This window comes from Antechinus flavipes, chromosome 2 (genome assembly GCF_016432865.1).
Source record: "Antechinus flavipes isolate AdamAnt ecotype Samford, QLD, Australia chromosome 2, AdamAnt_v2, whole genome shotgun sequence".
NCBI classification, from domain to species: Eukaryota; Metazoa; Chordata; class Mammalia; order Dasyuromorphia; family Dasyuridae; genus Antechinus; species Antechinus flavipes.
The window spans coordinates 88,337,915-88,360,468 of record NC_067399.1 but is presented as its reverse complement, the minus strand read 5'-3'; the positions used below and the strand labels follow the sequence as shown (position 1 = coordinate 88,360,468).

At 37.1% G+C, this 22,554-nt stretch overlaps 1 protein-coding gene across 1 annotated transcript in view; it reads left to right on the top strand.

Annotated features, from left to right (window-relative positions):
• The window catches only part of ZFP36L2 (ZFP36 ring finger protein like 2), a 252,540-nt gene that overhangs the window by 80,082 nt on the left and 149,904 nt on the right, over positions 1–22,554 (top strand). The window lies entirely within an intron of this gene.

Genomic DNA, 22,554 nt, shown 5'->3' with positions numbered 1-22,554 from the left:
TTACATAGTAAAACTTGATTAATTTGAACATTAATTTTGAAATTGTGATGTTTCATTTTTGTGAAATGATATTGTAAAAAAAACCATAGGATTATATATATATTTAAGAAAACCATTCTAAGTATACTCTTTAGATAAAAATGATAAATATCCTTACAAGTAAATCTTATCTGCTTCTAATCAGTGGTTCAGGATCTAAGTTCTAAGTACAAACACTCTGAGAACTAGGGAGTATCTCTCTCTCAATAATCTTTATGGCTCAGCCACCACCCAGAACAAGCCCTTGAGGACATTAAAATTTGGTTCAAGTTTCTCTGAGGGCCCTGCTCCCCAGAAGGCATTAGGGCTAACAGAACATTGAAGAAATAACAGCTGTTTTAAAGACAGGAAGAACACATAAAAGGCAATAGAAATTACTTGTTTCTAGCAATTTTCACTCCCCTTTTAGGGTCTGGTATCATCCCCACAACTCATGACATTTAATGAAAAGGCTTGAGGAGCTTGGTAAGGGGCAAATGCCTCTTCTGAGTCTTGCCCATTGCTGCTGATATTACCACCATCATTGCAAAGGGCACCCCAATTTTCTGATTAGATCTCAGCTATGTCATCACTTTTAGCAACCCAGCTCCCATGTTCTTCATGATTGCTGAACAGCATGGCAGCTTCCCTAGGAAGGCTACCGGGCCACTGAGTCCATTCCCACTACTGCAATATTATATGAACCTGTTCCTTTCTGAGCAAGATCAAAGGTAATTCCTGGCAATTCTTCAGAGCTCCCCACTATATAGCCACTAAATAACAGGTAGTAGCAAGAAGGCCAATATTTTTTATAAATTCATGACTAGTTAAACCAAGCAAATAAAATTGGAAAGTCATTTTTTTTTTAAACTCCGAAATCTGAGACCCTGATAGCCAATTTGTCCAGAGTCATAGATTGTTCTACTATATGTGTTTGAAATAACAAAACTTCTTTTCTTTAAAATTATTTTGGTGTTAAGATTTCTCATTGACTCGGGCCAATACTCCTTCAATTCTGAATCAGTTGATTTGCTGTCTAGTTTTCCTCCCAGTGATGGTGATTTTTGTTATTTGTGTATTTCCTTCTACTTATTTATCTGAGGATGTGGCCATTGCTGTCTACAAAGGAGAAAGTTTATATTAAGAGGCAATAAGCAAGTAGAGGCTGTTTCTGTGGAAGATTGGGGAATGTTTGGACGAGTTGTGACAAATCTGACACCCAGGGGCAGGTTATCCCAGTGATCATAAATCCTGAGAAGAATTCGAGCACAGATTTATGTTCCTCCCATAGCTTTCTAAGCCACCACTGCTGCAGGCTGGGTTTGTAAACAAGTCAAGACATTACCACGTGAGGACAGACACTAAAAATCACAAGCAATTCTTTAGCACCAGAAAAGGCAACTTGATTACCAGCCCCTTTGGCAGCTGAACTGGTTTTGAGCAATTAGAAAATAGACCAAGGTGACCCAGGCAAAGGACAATTAAAACAGCTTGTGTTGGGGAAAAGTGTCATCATATTTTAGTTTATTTCCTGAGGAGTTTATATATTGAAAAGCTAGTAATTTTCTAAAAGAGTATCACTTGATTTGGAGATCATTTCAGGGAATCCTCCTTTCTGTCACCTCTGGGAAAAGATGCACATTTTGTTTTGTTCCTTGGTTTTGTGTGAGAGATCACTCCCTCCCTCCTACTGAGTGTCATTTTCCGTAAAAGGGCAAACTCACTCTTAAAATAAAATATGTGACGTATAATTGATATCATATTTCTTGCCTTTTCAGTGGGTGGGGGAGGAGTAGGAGGGAAGGAGGAAAGAGAATTTGGAACTCAAAATTTAAAAAAGAAAAGAATGTTAAAAATAAATAATTTTCCCTTAAAAAACAACTTTAAAGTAAAAAGATAATGTGTGAGCATATAATAAGAAGAAAAATGTATTATATGGAAATAAACACCATCTTTTGATATTTTTGTTGTTGAGTTATTTCAATCATGCCCAACTCTCCAAGATCCCATATGAGATTTTCTTGGCAAAGATATTGAAATGGTTTGTCATTTCCTTCTCCAGTTCATTTTATGGATGAGTGAACTGAGGCAAACAGGGTTAAGTTACTTGCCTAGGGTCACATGGCTAATAAGTATTTTAGGCCATTCTTCAAAGCCATTCTCTATCCACTGTACTACCTAGCTCCACTCTGATATTTTCAATTCATATTAAACTGTACTTTTGAGTAAAACAAAATAGAAAATCAACACTAAAGCTGCATGGTAAAAAAAAAATCATTTGTATCATCATATTCCTATAAATATTTTACATATGAAATCATATGTATATGATATGAAGGTAATTCTATATTTAGTTATCAGGACTTAGAAATTGTATTTGATCATTTGTAGACTTTCACACTTTTCTAATACTACAGGAAAGATGTTCTTTTACTTGCACACTTTTCTAATTCTATAGGAAAGATGTTCTTTTATCTAAAGAAGCTCTCAAGAATCAATATTTGTCATTAATTCCAAACAGGGAGAGTTTGTTTTTGTTCCCTTTGGGTGAACTGGATTAACATCCAGGACCTGGAAGAAAGTGCATATATTTTAACCATACTTTTTAAGATTCACTTCAAAGCAGAAATGTAATATTCATTAAGGTTGTTATTTGATTATGATGTTAACTCCTGTATTACCTTTGAGTTTACCTTGGATTGGATACTTGCAACTAAATAGGATGGTGAAAATTACTGGAAAACATTAACTTGTTATTGTAAGCTGATATCATGCTGAGCTTAATGGGAAGTAAAGTTTATAAATAGGCTTGCCTGCTCACTGGTTAAAAATCTGCTAAGTTTCAGAGATGGGTCTTGTGATATGGACCAGTCTTTGCTTATATTCAAAGGCATTGTCTACTTTTGAAAACGATTGCGTCCTTTTGGAAATTGCAACATTGACTAGAGCATTCTCTTCCCTCATTGAAGCCTTTATTTTAAATATTACCATCATGAAGGAATTACTGACTGCCTATAGTTTACACCAATTTATTTTTCAATTAGTTCTATGAGTTGTGGTCTTTAGCTTTGAATAGAAGAATTGCATTCTCTTCCCATGGGAAACAGTGCATTTAAAAGTTGACCCAGAATAGTCCTTTTGTATTGAGTAAGTATGTTTTAAAAATGAGCACTCCTGCATATTAGAAGTGTTTGCACAAGCCTGGATCTGTTTCAAAGAAGTATATTGTACCCCTGTGTGCCCATCCTTATCCTGAAAGTGTGCTAGCTACTTGAATTTTTATGATAAACAATCAGATGCAAATCATTAACTCAGAGTTCACCCAGTAGGAAAGATCATGGGCAGTAACCCAGAAGGGATGAAAGAAAACTGACTCTCTTATGAGAAATTTAAACAGTCAGACAATGGCATAACAATAGTTTTTAGAAATCTGGCCAAAAAGCCAAATAAATCATCTCCTGCCTCCTTCAGGCATGGAGATCTAGCCTCAGTTTGCATTTTTTCATTCTCCTTCCCACTAGTCATTTACAGTGTGTGTGTGTGTGTGTGTGTGTGTGTGTGTGTGTGTGTGTGTAAAGGACGTGGGGTCTCAGTTACTTCAATCAGTCTTTATGATCACAGAGTTTTTGAGCTATGAGGGACTTTGGAAATTGGTCATGTCTTTATTTAGTTTTTACTGTGTATGAGTCCTTTGCTGCTCCAGGAATTGAGGGAGATCTATGGCAACATAAAATATGCTCTTTGCCCTTGGGTATTATAGGGTTGAGTCAGGTCAACAAGCATTTATTAAGTTCCTATCATGTTCCAGGGACTGATTTCAGCATCTTTATCCTAACAATCTGGATATGCTGGTGCAGGATATATTCTTACCATAATAATCTTCCTATAGTCTATGTAGGTAAGACAAAACTTTATTTTTATACACACACACACACACACACACACACACCTAGAGAAAAATATAACAACTAGTGAAACTTTGTAGCAGCTAGTCCATGGAAAGTAGCATAGTCAAAGAAGTCTTTATGAAGATTTGAACTAGATCTCAAAGAGTGGGTAAGACTTCTTATTACCCCCTGCCATCTTCTCCATTAAGAATCCTTCCAAGGATGAAAATTCTGTGTGTTGGGATCATACTTGTATTTTGCTTAGTGATTTGACAAAACAACCCTGTAAGTTAATTTACATATTATGCCCATTTTACAAACTAGAAAACTATATTAAATACCACAGCTATCCAATAAGTAAGCCCTAGAGCTCAGTCTCAAGTGCAAGTTGTTTTGTTTTTTAACATCAGAACTAGAACTTTTTCCACTAGATTATGTTGCCTGATTAAATTATGTCATTAATCCTATTACCCTTTGATTTATCTGTTTGGGCAAAAGTAACCAAAAAATAAAATGATTTACAATTTGTTATTATTTGTTGGACTTATCATTTCATTAGTCTCATAACCAAGATAGATCTATAAGTCTTCTGTCCCTTCAAATCTTAGAGAATTGTCTGGGGTCACTGAGAGGTTTAGTAGTATACCTCAAGTCATACAGTCAGTATTGTTAAAGGCAAAACTTGGACCTTCCTTACCATGCTAGGTTGTTGCTAAGTGATTTAAGTGAAATTTCTTTTATGATTCTTGGATATAGAGAAGATGCTGACTCGCCGTAGTAGAGAGAGGGAGTTCCCTGCATCAGTGAAATCACAGGGTCAGGTCCTATCTTTACCCAATATTGATAATCAACTTTTAGACATTTATGTTAATATAAGGTTGTGATATCATGAGTAAAGTAATGGTTATTATTATTATGAAAGTTTCTTTTTAGTCAATTTTTTTAGCTTCTTTTTCAATGGAACATTAGAACTAAAGGCAGATATTTAAATCTGTGCACTCTCTGGCAAAGTTACTAACCAGGTACAATGGACAGATTTTGGGAAATGGTATCTCCAGAATAACAGGCATCCAATAATTTGTTGTTGAATTAAACAGAAAAGAGAAAAAGAAGCACAAGGACTTGAATAATAGATGATATATAATCTGTCTCCTTAATAAATGAAAACTGGCTGTGGTTCTTCAGACTACAGTTGTTACTATACTGGTAAACACAGAGACATTTGTTGGGTGGAAGAATAAGATAAAAAATAATCTATGAAATTGGAATGTTGCAAAGGAAATGCTTACAGTGAAGATCAGGGTATCTTGGCAAATGTAAGTTCCTTCAGCAGAAAAACTTATAGGTCATTATTACTCGTTGTTTTCTTGTTGGTGTTTGATTATTAGAAAGTCCTGAAGACACCAGACTTGGGGATTTCACAGGTGAAAGGTTGTTCAATTTTGTTTCATCCCTGCCTTCTGGGCCAGATACCATCTTCAACCCTCAGGAAGGGGTGTGCCAGCAGCATTCATGTGGAAAGTCTTAATGGAAGAAGTGACTTTGTGAGGAAGTGTTTGAAATAGCACATGGTATTAACTTGGCAGACAAGAAGGGAAACTCTTCCAGATTTAAAGGGCAGCATGTGAGGATATCCAAAAGGCAAGAGTAGAAGTTGGGAACAGAGGGAGTAGCATGATGACCTGCACAAAAGATTAAGTGATATGACACAAAAACAAATAGGAAATGAGGATAAAATGGTAGGAAGGAAGGAAAGAAGGAAGGAAGGAGGAAAAGAAAGGTAAGAAAGGAAATAAAAGGAAAGGAAAGAAAGGGAGAGAAGAAAGAATAAAGAAAGGAAAGGAAAGAAGGGGAGAGAAGAAGGAATAAAGGAAGGAAAGGAAAGGAAAGGAGGGGAGAGAAGGAATAAAGAAAGGAAAGGAAGGGAAGGAGAAGGAAGAAAGGAAAAGAAGGGAGAGAAGAAGGAATAAAGGAAGGAAAGGAAAGGAAGAAAAGGAATGAACGGAAAGAAAAGGGGAGGGAAAGGAAGGGAAAAGAAAGGAAAGAGAAGGGAAGAGGTAAGGGAAAGGAAGGGAAGGGAAAAGAAAAGAAAGGGAAAGGAAAGGAGAGGAAAGGAAGAAAAGCAAGGAAGAATGATGATAAAGAAAAGAAGAAAGGAAAAGAGAGAGAAAAGGGAAGAAAAAAGAAAGGAAGGGAAGAAAGGATGTATGATAAGGAAAGTAAAAAACTAAAAGAAAGGAAAGCTGGGAAGGAAGGAAGAAATGGAAGAAGCAAGAAAGGAAAGCTGACTTTATTAAGCATTTACTATATGTACCAATCATTGTGCTAAAGCTCTGAAGATAACAAATATCAGCCAGAAAAGTAATTACTAGTCTCAAGTACTTTATATTCTCAAACATCTTATTATAGCTAATGATAAAAATTTGAATTGAATGACTTGTCATTACACTTATCTTCCCATTCCTGTACACACTCAGGCAGAGTTGCTAATCAGATTCAATAGACAGTTTTGGAAAGCAGTATCTCCAAAGTGACAGGTAATATGATTTTTCCCCTTGGATACTATAGAATTAAGTCAACAAGCATTTATTGAATTCCTACTGTATTTCAGATGCTGGATTAAAAAATCTTACAATACAAATGGAGCAGGGGAAAGTATTTTGGAGTGATGATATTTGGAGCATGAAGGTGATTGAGATGTCTGTGTTAGGAATGGCTGTATTTAATTACTGTCTCAGAGTGGAAAGTGGGTGGTAAAGATTGGTGAGTAGAGAGGGAAATATATGAGGCACAGCTTATTTTCATGGCAAACCTGAGACTGAACAAGATGATGACAACATTTATTTAACACCTCTATATACCAGTGCTAAATACTTTAGTATTATTATCTCATTTAATCCTTACAACAACCCTGATCAGTAGGTACTATTATTATCCCCATTTTACAGATGAGGAAACTGAAGGAAACAGAGGTTATGTGACTTATGCACGATCTCACAGCTAAGTGTCTGAAGCTAAATTTTAACTCAGATCTTCCAAACTCCAGGCTCTATCCACCAGCTGCCTCTGATAAAATTTAAGGCTTTGCCTGATTGAGTCCAGTATCATTAGGGACAGGCCCTTTAGTTCCAGATGAAGATGGAAACTGATGAGCAAATGACAAGACAGGGAGATGTCCAGGAGACAATAATTTACAAGTGTACAGCACATTTCTTAAGGATACAAAAGGGTTTAATTAATATGAACTCTACATCTTTATATTCTTCCTACCCTGAGAAGCAGAGGGCAACTGTTTCTCCCCATTTTGCAAGTAGGCTTGAAGAGAGATCTAGACATTAGACCTGGAGGTGTCCCTCAAACATAGCTCCCTCATTTTATGCATGAGGTAATTAGGATGCTCAGTGAGGGGACCCAGACTTCCTGAAGTTAGAATTTGCATCCAGGCCCTCTGACTCCCTAACCCTAACCCTCTGCCACAGTGTGTGAAGCTGATAGAAGTGTAAGATGCTTCAGGCTTTGAGGAGAAATGGTGGTGTTGATGAGGACATTTTGAGTGGGTTTTGTTACAAATGAATGGGAAAACCATTAGCTGGGGGAAAAAAAAAAAAAAGAAGAAGCTGAAGTAGTAAGGATAGGAAGCCAGAAATGTGGAGATGGGGATTAGTTGTGAACAAAGAAAAGGCAAAAACAAGAGGGAGGGGAAAAATGGAAAAGCAGTCTTTGATGGGAGAGTTTTCTTGCTATTTCCTTGGAATATGTTCAGCTGATAGTCACAAAAATACTTATCTAATATATGAACTGGTATCTTTGTGTTCATTGTTGTTGTTCCATCATTTTCAGTGGTGCCTGATTCTTCATGACCTCTTTTGGGCTTTTCTTCTCCAGCTTATTTAAAAGATGAGGAAACAGAGGCAAACAGAGTTAAGTGACTTGCCTAGCGTCACACAACTTGTAAGTGCCTGAGATCAGATTTGAACTCAGGAATTTGAGTTTTCCTGATTTTAAGCCCTGCACACCATCCACTAGGTCACCTAAGTGCCCCTAAAAATTAAATGAGTGAACTAATCAGGCCTAAAGATTATATCATCCTTGTTTAATAAAAAGAACATGAACAGAATGAGTTGGCACTTTCCCCAACCACTAATATCCAACTAATCCTCAGCCATTTCTACAAAATTCTGGCCAATTAGCCTTCATTTCAATACTCTTTTTATTTAGAAAAAGGAAAGATTCTACTTGTGGCCCATGAAGTGGATTTCTTGATATTTATGTAGTAAAGCCTTATAGTCTTTCATTATAGTGTTATTTGAAAGGTGTGTGTGTATTTTAATACTCTACAGATTCTTGGTCAAATAAACAAACCAAAAAGCAGCAGTTAGTCGACATATTGAAATTAATGGCGAACCCTTAGAAGGGTAAATCATGTCTCCTTGGCAGGCTGAGTCCCTCTTATCGTGAAAAGGGAATTTACTTAGCACCCCTTGAGAGGGGGGAAGAGGGCAGTTTTGGGTAGTTTCCAGTAGAAATCTTACATCTCTGGAGAGCATCCATCATCGTATCATCAGAATGCCATAAAGAGGGGGAGGAAAAAGGAGAGTTTTAACATAGAAAGAAAATGCTAGAATATCTCCTCACCAGGAAACCACTTTTAGCTCCTTAAGCCATGGATTAGGAACGTTTGGGAAAACATGGGGCTTTCCACTCTTTTGGAATCATAAGCAATTGCTTGGGGCCAAACTATAGTACTTAGTCTTTTGGATACATTTTCTTTATCTGCTATTAATGTGATATTATTAAGACAGGACTCCTTAGCACAGCTGAGAACTTGACTCTATCAGGGTATACAGTTGTATCACTTCACATTACTTAATCCTGTCCCTCTGAAGAAAACCTATTATCGCCAATCCTCCTGGAGGCTGGAAGAATGCCCTGCTTTCTTGACCCTGCTAAAGAATTAGCATACCTATGCTGCTGGAAAGCCCAGGTGAGTGCAGGAGAAACCTGAGATGATGTTTCTTATAATCCAAGCAGCAGAATCAGTCAGAATCAAGGAAGAGATAAACCAGAAAAAATGGAGGATCAGTCTCTCCTCGCTTTGGGCCTCTCTTGGGATCCTGGCGCCTTCTGACAGACTGAGTAAAAGAAATACTAAGCTAGCTATCAGATGACCAGAATTCCAGCCTAGCACTACCACTAAATAGCTACATTGCTTAATTTTTCTGGGCTAAATTTTCTAAATTTCTAAATTTGCCCCTTTTGTAGTATACGGGTAATAGATTAGTTGACCATTGAGTTCCCTTTCAACTCAAACTGTCATTCTGTGAATTGCATGAACAACAGGGGATTCCTTTTCATTGATCCCACTCAGCACCTTGGCTGAACTAGTGTCAGGCTATGTCAGTCAGACTTCCTGAATTTGAAATGTTGCCTGAATATAAGTCCTACTTATTAAAGTTCCTTTACATATCAGATTTTAGGTCTGTAAGAGACCTTAAAGATCCAGACTCCTTAGTTTATATTGGGGGAAATCAGAGCCCCAAGAATAATAAAAATAATAATAATAATTCATATTCTTAATAATTTTACAAAGTACTTTCCCTCTCATAACCCTGGAAGGTACCTGTTATTATCTCTATATCAGGAAACTAAGGCCCAGCAAGTTTCAATGATTTGTCCCCAGGCAGTTAGAATTAGAGAAACACTCAGATTGAATAACAGCTGAAGTCACAGAACTCATATCCTATCTATTAGTCTAGTATGTTTTCCACTATATATTTGATTTTTTTGCTGTAGGTCTCTGTTCACCAACAAAGGTTGTCCCCTTCTATATTTCAATAGCTAATAACAACTCTTTGTGAGCTGTTAGGGTTAAAAAAAAATCTTTTAAGTCCATAGTCATTTTAATGAAATTGGCCTATAATTTTCTTTCTCTGCTTTTACTCTTCCTGATTCAAGTATCAGTGTATACCAATAAAAAATGAAATGGCAAGAAATTTAACAAGTTAAGTGAAATGGAAGAATATTTACAAAAACAGTCATCTTTTTTCCTCCTATTTTACTGTATTATGGGAATGCCCATTTTCATTTCTTATTTCTCATTTCTTTATTTCTTTTTTTCTTAGATTTATTTCTTAAGTTCAGAACTAAATAAGAAGCAAACAAGCAAATTAGTTAATTAAAAAAGGGGTGGGGATTTAAATCATTAACCTGAAACCTACTGGTGATGAACCTCTCTGGACATAAGTAAGGCTAGTCCGTAAGCTTTTGTCCCTTGGTTCCGCCTACCAGAGCTTATGACCTACTGGCAGAACCATTAAGAGCTCAAGGTTCTCTCCAAACCACACTGAGGTAATGAAATTGGACTTCACTGACACCGGATATCCCATTATGTAGTTGCCTTAAACTAAAAGATGAATCAGCTAATATCCACTGAATGCCAGCTACTTGTCATATCTAAGACATCGATGAAGACCACAAAGAAGCACAAGGCATTTGGAGGCATATTGACCTTGTCCCACTGTCAATATGAGTGGCACTCATATTGTCCTACTGTCTCGAACTTAACAACTTACAAAGGGAGTCCCACTGTCTCAGAACTTAACTACTTACTAAACATGATTCCTTCCCCAGAGTGCCTTGTGCTAGAAGTGTCAACAATACAGGCCAGAGGCCACATGTGGACCACAGTTCTCCTGGATGTGGCCCAAACCAGGTTAAAATGTTCTTCCTATCTGATTTTAATGTGTTAATTATTAATGAAAAAGGAAATATATAAATACGTGTGGTTTTCTGTTTTGCAGCCTGCAAGGATTCTTAGGTACAGTTATAAGGCCCCCTATTTTTATTTGAATTTGACACCATTGTCTTATTACACTGTAGTTGGGGTAGCAGCATGTACACTTACATAAAAAGATACTTAAGAATTCAAGGCAATAGATCATACATGTGCCAAATGAATGACGCAGGCAAAAAATCCTATTGGAGTTCAGAGGCTGAGGCATTTATTATGGGGTGGGGTAGTTTGAGAACATTTCTGAGAGTAAATTGGAACTAAGAAGGGCATTAAAACTGAACAGGTGGTAGATTATAAGGGCTTAGAGAGTAGGGACTTCACCTTTTCCAATGACTATCGTAATACCTTACGCAAAAAGTCATTTTGGAGATGTTAATAATGACTTTTCATTAAATATCTGGGTCCAACTGTCCCAGAACATAACCCGCTCACAAGTGATGTTAAAATTTAGATAGTACTGAATCCATGCAGATTTTCCTAGGCTTCTCTTCCCATTCCTTCCCAGCAGAGAATATGGTATTGTGCTTTAATGTAGAGAAACAGAATCTGAACCTCATAAGCTTCCTCTTTTCCTCATTTCTATGTCTCTGATGCCTTCATCACGATCCTTTACTTTACTTTACTCTTTAGTGAAGAAATTTCCCTTTTCTTTTTTTGAAAGCCAGCCCATCACCTCCTGTCTCTTCCAGGAGCTTCCCCCCTTTCCATCCTTTTTCTAACCAATCTTTAATCTCTTTTTACCCACTGACTCCCTCCCAGCTTCCTGCAAACATGCTCGTTATTTTCCCTGTCCTCTAAAAATAAAAATTCTTCATTTGACCTGGCTACCTCTTACAGCTCTCCTCTCTTTCAGAGCCAAACTCCTACAAAAAGCTGGCTACACTCATGGCCTCCACTTCCTCACCTCCCACTCGTCTCTTGATTCCTAGCATTTTGGTTTCTGTCCATCACTCAACTGAAACAAGTCTCCTCAAGGTTACCAATGACCTCTTAATAATGGAGTCCAGTGGCTTTTTCTCAGTACATTATCTTCATGAACTCTCTGCAGCTTTTGATTGTCTTGATCACTCCCTCCTCCAGGATTTTTTTCACTCCCTGTGTTTGCTCTGTTTGCTGATTTCTCCCCCACCTCAGCCACTTCCTGATCACTCCTCAGTCCCCTTTCTTTTTCTCTCTCTACATTTCTCTTAGGCTGAATTTTGGTGAGAGAGTTCAAGTTATTACTTCCATGCAGATGACTCCCATATCTAAATATGGCAGACTTCATCTTTTTCCTGCCTGCCTCCATTTCTTCAACTCTAACTATCTGCTGGGCATGTCTACCCAAATACAAACCAAACGACTCATTATCTCTGCCTCTAAATCAGTGTCACCTCCTACCTTCCTTGTTTTGGACAAGATCACAACCATCCTACTAATCTCTCAAGTTTAAAACTTCAGAATCATTTTCCCTTCTTCAATATCCCTCATTTCCCAAATCGAGTCACTTGCTGATTTTATTTCTCTCCTGGGGGATAGCCACCATCGTAGGTCAGGTCCTTCATACCCTTCACCTGAACTAATTTTTTTCTCTCCAAGAGTATTTTGTTTTTCCAAATATATATAAAGATAATTTTCAACATTGAAAGATTTTGTGTTCCAATTTTTTCCCATCTTCCTTATTTCCCCTCTCCCCAAGACAGCAAGCAATCTGATATAGGTTAAATATGTGCAGTTCTTTTAAACATTTCCATATTTGCCATGTTATACAAGAAAAATCAGACCAAAAGGTAAAAACAAACAAGTAAACAAAAAAAAAAAAAAAAAAGAAAAGAAAAGAAAACTATGAGAAACAACAAATAAAAAAGGTTAAAATACTATGCTTCCATTCACATTCAGTCGCCATAGTTCTCTGTCTGGATGCAAATGGTATTTTCCATCCCAAGTCTATTGTAATTGTCTTGTATTATTACCACATTGCTGAGAGAGCTAAGTCTGTAGTAATTGATCATTGCATAAGCTTCTTGTTACTATGTACAATGTTCTTCTGGTTCTGCTCATTTCACTTAGCATCAGTTCTTGTAAGTGTTTGCAGGCTTTGCAGAAATCAACCTATTCATCATTTCTTATGTATGTATTCATATACCACAACTTATTCAGCCATTCCCCAGCTGATGGGCATCATTTTCTAGCTCTTCGCCACTACCGAAAGAGCTGCTGCAAACATTTTTGCACATTTTCCTTCTTTTATGATCTCCTTGAGATATAGACCTATTAGTGACTACCTGAATTATTTCAACAACTCCTGAATTAGTCTCCCTACTCTGAGCCTCCCTAATTCATCATCTACCTAGTTATAAAACTCTTATCCCTAAAGTACAAGTCTGATAATATCACTCACTTGATCAAGAAGCATAAGAGGACTCCCTATTTATTGCCTTTCTAGGATGAAATACAAACTCATTTGTTTGCATTTAAATCTCCTTACCATTTTGTTCCTTCCTGTCTTTCCACACTGATTTCACTCCCCACCTCATTTACTCTTATGTATAACTGGTTGTGCTATTTCTTACATAAAGGATTCTATCTTTCCCCTCCATAGTTCTGAGCCTATATCATTTTTATCTTCACCTTTTGGAATTTTAACTCCTTTCTATGATCAGCTTTCCTACTTGTAGTTTTTCCTAACCACCTTAACCATCAAGGAGGTGGTCTTCGTTCTTCTTCCTCCCCCCAAACAGGCTTCCCATTTATTTTGTCATCATTATTAATTAACTTGTCTATTATTGACTTTACATTTACTTACCTTTGTACATCTTATAATACCCAGTAAAATGCAGGTATACATTACTAATGGCAAACAGAATTTATTTTTTCCTCCTGTATTATAGTCACTTTTAAAAAGTAGGTTATTATTTTTTGGCATTTAGATCTAGAGAAGTTTCTTTTTTCTTTTGTGTGCTTCACTTACCTTTGTAATGACAAACTGGAACTCAAAAAAAGTCCCCCCAAATAATTCCACCCTTGAGGTAAAAGGACCCATATGTACAAAAATGTTTGTGGCAGCCCTTTTTGTAGTAGCAAGAAACTGGAAACTGATTTGGATGCCCATCAGTTAGGGAATGGCTGAATAAATTGTGGTATATGAATGTTATGGAATATCATTGTTCTATAAGAAATGACCAACAGGATGATTTCAGAGAAGCTCGGAGAGACTTACATGAACTGATGCTGAGTGAAATGAGCAGAACCAGGAGATCATCATACCTGGCAACAAGATTATACAGTGATCAGTTCTGATTGACATGACTCTCGTCAACAATGAGATGATTCAGACCATTTCCTATGATCTTGTAATGAAGAGAGCCATCTATACCTAGAGAGCAGACTGTGGGAACTGAGTGTGGATCACAACATGACTCTTTTTGTTATTACTTGCTTGCATTTTATTTTTTCTCATTTTTTTCCTTTTTGATTTGATTTTTCTTGTGCAACAAGATAATTATATAAATATGTATTATATATTAGATTTAACATATAATTTTATCATGTTTAACATATATTGGATTACTTGCTATCTAGGGGAGTGGGTAGGGAAGGGGGGGAATTTGAACATAAAGATTTGCAAGGGTTAATGATGAAAAATTATTCATGCATATCTTTTGAAAATTAAAAAGCTTTAATAAAAAAAAATCCCCTTAAAAATTCCATTCTTGTTTTTCAAAAAGAGAAGTGTGCCTGTTATACTAAAAGTCCCCAGATCTCGATCCAGCAAAGTCCCAGTTTTTCAGAGACTTTAGATATACCCTGTCACCTGCATCACTTAGTGTGACAGACAGACCAACCCTAATTCCAGACGTTTCAATTCAAACAGAGTTTGGGGTGAGTCAAACTGTGTTCAAAAGGCAAACTTTTACAACTACCATAAAACCTGGAAAATGCAAATTAACTGTAATAACCTTAAATTTCTTTTGGCTTTGTTTTCAAAAGAGCTGACATTTTTGTGGCAATTGCAACAGTCCCCAGGAAACCTAACGCAGCAAATAGCTCTTTCCTCCTCTTCCTCTTTCTCTTCTTCCTCTTCCTTCTCCTTCTCTTCCTCTTCTAGGAGGTGTCCTTTCTGACAATGACACTAACACTTCAGTTGACTACTGAAACTGACTTCTGGTAGAGTAAGAGGTTCAAAACCAAGACTTCCCTAAAATGAAACATTTAAAATATTTGTGCTGTGATTGTTTATTGGAAAACCATCCCCCATATAGCCATATTCTGTTCTAGAAGTTAATACGTGGATTTTCTTGGCCTGTGCTGAGATACAGCATAAGTGACAAAAATCCTTTTGATCAATAGATGATGTGTTTTGTTTTTTTTTAGAGAAAAAAAACTAAAAATATTATCACATAAGATCCATATAATTATTTTCCAAGTGTCTTGAGAGAGCAACCTACTGGATGGTAGGCATAGTCTGGGTAAAAGGGACACAAAAACAACAATTCCTGCCACCAAAAACCTTCTGTTCTAAGAGTAAGGAATGTTCCCAAGGTATCTTGATGGGATATAAAGCCAATTTTAGTTTATCTTTACCAGTTCAAAGATTGTTTGAATAGAGAAATCCGCAAATGATCCCTCTATTATGCAATGAGGGATGATTTATTAATAATCCACAAATTATCCCTCAACTAATAAGCCTCACCCTAAAGAAGCTATTACCCTTTCTTTTTTTCTAGCCACTTTAATAATAATAGCTAATAACATTTTTACAGCACTTCACATGTCAACTCACTTGATGCTCACAAAAACTCTGGGAGGTAGGGGTCATTTTATCCTCATTTTATAGATGAGAAAATTGAGATTAAGATAGGGTCAGACTGCTATGAAATATCTGAGGCCTGATTTGAACTCTAATCTATTTCTGACTTTGAGTTTGGTGCTTTATCTAGGATACCACCTAAATACCTTGAAGGAACCACAAAACAGTGAGAACAAACAGAAAGAGAGAGAAGAGAAAAGGAAGCTTGGATAATCCTCCTAAGTAGTCATCATCCCTCTCTTAATTGTACTGAAAATCAGATGCTGTTATGTCCTCTGATGAAATCTTTTAGACTTTTCCCTCAGTGGGTTGGCCAGTTCTGAAAGCAGCTAGACAGAGTTGGAGAGATTGGCTCATTATCAAAACTGTGCATACCCATTGATCCAGCAGTGTTTCCACTGGGCCTGTATCCCAAAGGTATCATAAAAAAAGGGGGGAAAATCCACATGGGAAAAATGTTTGTGGCAGCCTTTTTTGTAGTGGCAAGAAACTGGAAACTGAGTGGATGCCCATCAGTTGGAGAATGGCTGAATAAATTGTGGTATATGAATATTATGGAATATTATTGTTCTATAAGAAATGACCAGCCAGATGATTTCAGAAAAGCCTGGAGAGACTTACATGAAATGATGCTGAGTGGAATGAGCAAAATCAGGAGATCACTGTACACAACAACATCAATATTATATGATGATCAATTCTGATGGACATGGCCCTTTTGAACAATGAGGTGATTCAGACCATTTCCAATAGACTTGTGATAAAAATAGACATCTGTATCCAGAGAAAGGACTATGGGGACTGAGTGTGGATCACAACATAGTATTTTCACCTTTTTTGTTGTTGTTTGCATGCTTGTTTGTTTTTGTTTTTTCTTTCTCATTTTTCTCCCTTTTGATCTGATTTTTCTTGTGCAGCTTGGTAAATAGAAAAATATGTATAGAAGAATTGCACACATATTGGATTACTTGCTGTCTAAGAGAGAGGGTGGAAGAAGGGAGGGAGAAAAATTTGGAACACAAGATTTTACAAGGATGAATGTTGAAAACTATCTTTGTATGAATTGTGAAAAATAGAAAAGTATTATAAAACAGAGAGAGAGAGAGAGAGAGAGAGAGAGAGAGAGAGAGAGAGAGAGAGAGAGAGAGAGAGAGATTGGCTCAGCCATTCCTTTGCCAGATTGCTGAAACTTGGCTTCATGGGCAGCTTCTTGATTAAAGATCTAAAATGAGCACTTGATTCTCCAAAGTTTTCTTTGAATTTCTTGCTAAAAGCTTTAGAATCATCAATCGACTGCTTAAAAATCAAATGCATGAGAATCCAGATGTGCATGAAAGATAAATGATATAACTTTATAAGGAGATTGGCAACAGACTAGTTTTAAATAATTAAGACTACTAATACATTTAAAATAGCATTTGATACATAAAAATTCAGTTTTATATAATTTTGTAGGACTTCAGCTGCAGAATAAAGGGAGGAACACTGGTACTTTTGAAAACATGTAACAAATTTAAGCATCACATTTGAGCAAACGATTTCCTTCTTTCACTTTTTATTTGCACATATAAATGTTGAAAAACAATGTGATGCAGTGGGGAGAGAACTAGATTTTGAATCAAAGGATCCAAGTTCAAATAATGCCTGGACTAGTCCCTACCAATATTAAATTTCCTCTTCTGAAAAATTAGGAGGTTAGGTTAGGTTCTTCTGAACGCAGAACATATGCCCCTATAATCTGTGCTAGTAGATGGAATATCCTAAGATTTTTGAAGAATTCATAGATATATAGATATAAATAACCTCCTTCAAATTTCCCAAAAGTCTTAGTGTAATTTTATAATTATTAAAATAATAAGAGTATAGTTGTTAAATAATTTCTGACTCTTGGTGACCCCATTTGGAGTTTTCTTCTTAAACATACTAGAAAGGTTTGCCATTTCTTTCTCCAGCTCATTTTAGAGATGAGGAAACAGAGGCAGACTGGATTAAGTGATTTGCCTAGGGTCACACAATTAGTGTCCGAAGTTATATCTGAATCTTCTTGACTGGCTGAGGGGGAGGAGAAAGAAAAGATAGATAGATAGATAGTTTATTTTTTTCTTTAGATAGACAGATAATAGAAAATTGATGGATGGATGGAAAAATAGATAGATGATAGATAAATTTTATATAGATAGTAGATGGGTAAATAATAGGTAAATAAGTAGACAGATACATAGATGGATGGATGCATGGATAGATGAGATAGACAGTAGATGGACAAATGATAGATAATAGATAGAAGGATTTAATGAATAACTTTTATTTATATATTGTATATGTGTGTGCGTTGCACAATATAATCATAAGAGGCATGTTATAAATTAAGAATGACTGACAGGAGTTTAGATTAGTAAATCACCCTCATGCCTTTAATCCCAATCCAAAAAAATTCTCCATTTCAACAAATTCTGCAAGTGGTCACTCTGCTTGGAAACTTCCAATGAGAGAAAATCAGTCACCTCTCTCAATAGCCCCTAATTCTATGGGAATGGGATGGGAAATACTAATTGTAGGAAAGTTTTTCCTCATATCAAGACTAAATTAGTCCTTTTTTCCCCCCTTTTCCCCTCTTGCTCCTGACTCTTCCCTCCAGGGCCAAACAGAATCAGTCTAATCTCTTCCTTCGCTACCCCACATCCCTTCAAATACTCAAGACTACCTTTCTTTTCTCTCTTCTCCTCCTTTCTCTTTTCTCCATTAGTATTTCCTTTAGTCAATCCTCATTTGATGTCTTGTAATTCAAGAGCTAGAACCATCTCTTGAAAGATAAGCAAGAGCTGATCTTTTGATAGAAAGAGGCAGGAGATCACTAATTGAATACAAGGCATAATATGAAAAGAAGATAGCCAGGACTGTGCTAGGTGACTGGGAGGACCAGATATAATGATATAGTGATATATAGGATTTACACACACACACACACACACACACACACACACACACACACACACACACACACACACATAGTGATATAGGATTGAACTGATCTATAGGTGATCAGCCAGGCTTTGCCCAGGAAACACCACAAATGGTTCAGTACTGGGTTTACTCCCCAATCCTTTCTGTCTTATGGAGAGCAATTGAATTTTTTTTAATTAAAACATTACCCAAAAAAGTGGGGATTCCCTACTTTCCATAGTATATATGCTCCTAAAAAATTGAAATGTCCATAAAAAAGATATTGTATTTCACCCACACTAGAAAAAACTAGCTTTTGTAATGGTAATAAACCCATTCCCTAATTTTTCTGATTTTTTTTTCACCATACTGTATTTTTCTTAATAGTAGCTAGACAACTAAAGGAGTCAGTGTGAAAAGAACCTTTGAATCCCAGTTAGAAGGGTCTGGGTCAGAAGCTTCTCTGCTATTTGCAATTGGGTGTTTTTTCATATCTATATGAAGCCAAACTTGGATTCAGGAAAACCTGTTTTCAAATTCTGCCTTAGATACTTAGCTGTGTAAATCAAGACAAGCCATTTAACTTCTGTTTACCTCAGTTTTCTCATCTGTATAATGGAGCTAATAACAATAACATCTCCCTCTTAGGGATGTTGTAAAAGTCCAATGAGGGAATATGTAAGTGCTTTGCAAACCTTAAAGTACTATATAAATACTAGAGATGATAATGATGATGATGATGATGATTTCTGCTATCTTCTCAGAGCATCAGTTTCCTTATTTATTTATTTGAAAATAACTTTTTATTGACAGAACCCATGCCAGGGTAATTTTTTACAGCATTATCCCTTGCACTCACTTCTGTTCTGATTTTTCCCCTCCCTCCCTCCACCCCCTCCCCCAGATGGCAAGCAGTCCTTTACATGTTAAATAGGTTACAGTATATCCTAGATACAATATATGTGTGCAGAACCGAACAGTTCTCTTGTTGCACAGGGAGAATTGGATTCAGAAGGTATAAATAACCCAAAAGAAAAACAAAAATGCAAGCAGTTTATATTCATCTCCCAGTGTTCTTTCTTTAGGTGTAGCTGCTTCTATCCATCCTTGATCAATTGAAACTGAATTAGCTCTCTTTATTGAAGAGATCCACTTCTATCAGAATACATCCTCATACAGTATCGTTGTTGAGGTATGTAATGATCTCCTGGTTCTGCTCATTTCACTCAGCATCAGTCCATGTAAGTCTCACCAGTCCTCTCTGTATTCCTCCTGCTGGTCATTTCTTACAGAACAATAATATTCCATAACGTTCATATACCACAATTTACTCAACCATTCTCCAATTGATGGGCATCCATTCATTTTCCAGCTTCTAGCCACTACAAACAGGGCTGCCACAAACATTTTGGCACATACAGGTCCCTTTCCCTTCTTTAGTATCTCTTTGGGGTATAAGCCCAGTAGAAACACTGCTGGATCAAAGGGAATGCACAGTTTGATAACTTTTTGAGAGAGCATCAGTTTCCTTGCCTGTAAAACATCAGGGTTAGACCTAATAATCTTTGAAATTCCTTCCAGTTCTAAATTGCTGGGCTTCATGTTTTCTAAAACACACTATTTGCTACCCTTCTAGCCTTCTTCAACTGGTAGGGTTTGAGAAGGTTCTAACATCTACTTCTGATTGAGACACAAAGCAAGCTGAGCTTTCCAGAGCCAAGAACTCAAGGAGCCCAAAAGAATAGAATTCTAAGATCTTGCTTCTATCTCTTCCTTCCACACTATATGTAGTCATTTTCTCCCTTCTTCAGTGCATGTTTGCTGTTATGCTTGGAACCAGTCAGGATATAATAAACCTTCCTTTTCTAATACCATGATCCTAGGAGAATAATGATTATCATAATAATACTTGTCATAGACTGAACTTCATAAAGGGCTTGATGTATATTATCTCTTGCTCATCAGAACACTCTTGAGTATTCTTTGATATTATTACCCTTTTTTGTTATTGTTCAGTTATTCAGTATTGTCTGGCTCTCGGGGACCCCGAGGAAAACCTTGTGCCCATGGGGTTTTCTTGGCAGAGGTACCAGTGTAATTTGCCATTTCTTTCTCCAGTGGATTAAGGCAAAGAAAAATCAGTTGATTTTCCCAATGTCATACAGCTGGTGAGCATCTGAAGGCACATTTGAACTTAGGTCTACCCAAGTGCTCTATTCACTGAGCCACCAGCTGCCTCCAAGGCAAAGAGTGGTTAAGTGATCCTTCTTTTACCAGTGACCAAACTGGGCCCAGAGATGGATTTACTCATGTCCATTCAGCTATTGAGTACCTGAAATGGGATTTGAACTTCCTGATAACAAGGCCACGTATATGTTATTTTATTACTAACTTCCTGCCAGCGGCAAAACAGGCCAGGTAGGATTTGATTGGATCTTGCCTAGAACAAGTGTAGGGGGCTTGTTCTCCCCCTTTAAGTGGGTGAAAGTTTGGAGAGAAACCTCTTGAAGTGCTTCCTGGTATGCACTCTGGCTTAGGGTTGAACTGCTCTGTACAGGTGATTTATATCTAGTTTCTCTGCTAGGGAAAAATCATCTAGAAACTTTTCCCTAGTTAGAGGTATGTGAAGTAAATGTCTTCTGCCCACTGTGGCCTGAGATAGTGACACTGAGGTTAATTAGTGAAGAAATAGCCCCTATTTTTGCTCCATTCAGAGCTGTGCATTAACCATCTTGCTTTTGACTCCTAGCCCTGACACCCATTACCTTTTGTGATTTTGCACAACTTACTTATTTTCTCTAGAGATCAGTTTCTTCAACTATTAAATGGGACATTTAATTGTTAAATGTTAAATCTAGACAACCTTCTAGCTCCACATCTATGAATTAATAGTATTTTCATCACTGACACAAGAGAAGGAAAAAAACATAATTCTTGTCTTCAGGGAGCTTACGGTTTCATTGGGGAGAAAGGAGTAACCATGAACTGGAATATAATTAAAAACTAAACTGTGTGGTACTGATTGTAAGTGCAACAGGAGTTCAGAGACCTCTTCTCCTTCTTTCTCACTCCCACACATACACACAAACACAATTAGCCTTTGAAATAATCTTTGCGACATCCGTTTCCCAGAAGTTATATGATTAGGCATATTTCTGTGAATTAGCAAGTCTAGATTCCCCTCCTCCCCACCCAGTCTGACCCAGAGCCATAAAATAGCTTCTGCCTGCCTGCCTTTAGCTCTGTTTGTATGAATTGAGTCGACAGTATAAATATTCACATTCCCAACTGCAGGCTGAAACAATGTTTGGCCTGTTCAGCCCAGTGACTTGAAAAAAAAGGGACCTGACATCACTCTATACTGTACATTACCGGCATAGATCATTTATTTAACTCCCTGAAAAAATACAGATGTTTTACCAGCCGAAATAAAATCCTATATAAACACTGAGCTTGGAAAAAGGTGGCACTGACTAAGCCCTGAGGGAGAGGGGGTGGCCAGTAGAGGGGAAAGGGTTTGAAGTGACAGGAGAAGGGGATAAAATGGCTTTTTGCAAAATGGCAGATGCAGAAATTTTATACTTAGCAGAATATGATAGGGTTGAATGGTTCAACCACAATCTAATGCTTTTAAAGAATTAATCGAATTTGTTTCTAAGAAAACCCAGTCTCCGAAGCAGGCAGGTCCGGGTGGAGGTTCGTGCAAGAACAGGGCACAGATGCTTTGCCAATCTATAAAGCTTAGCATTATTAATGAATGTAAGAAGCATTATCCCCCAGAAGAGGCTTTCTCTCCTGCTCTTCCCCATTTATTTCTAATCTTCAAAATGAAAACCTGTTTTCTCATTGAAGTTGCTCTCTTGCTTGGCCAGCTTAGCTCATGCCTTATTATTGCTGGATGCTGCTGCGCCTCTGGAACGCTGATGCTGCTGTTGATTTTATAGGGGATAAAATTGCCTGGAAGCTACAGTTGGTGAAGAGGAAAACCCATTTCAGCCTTGCGTTCCCAAACAGCCATAGATCATCTTGATCTTGTCCAATACAAGCCTCTATTTTAGTCCCAGCAGTATAAACTAGGCATATTTTACTTGGGCAGTGTGAGCTTTTTTCAGGGATTGCCACCT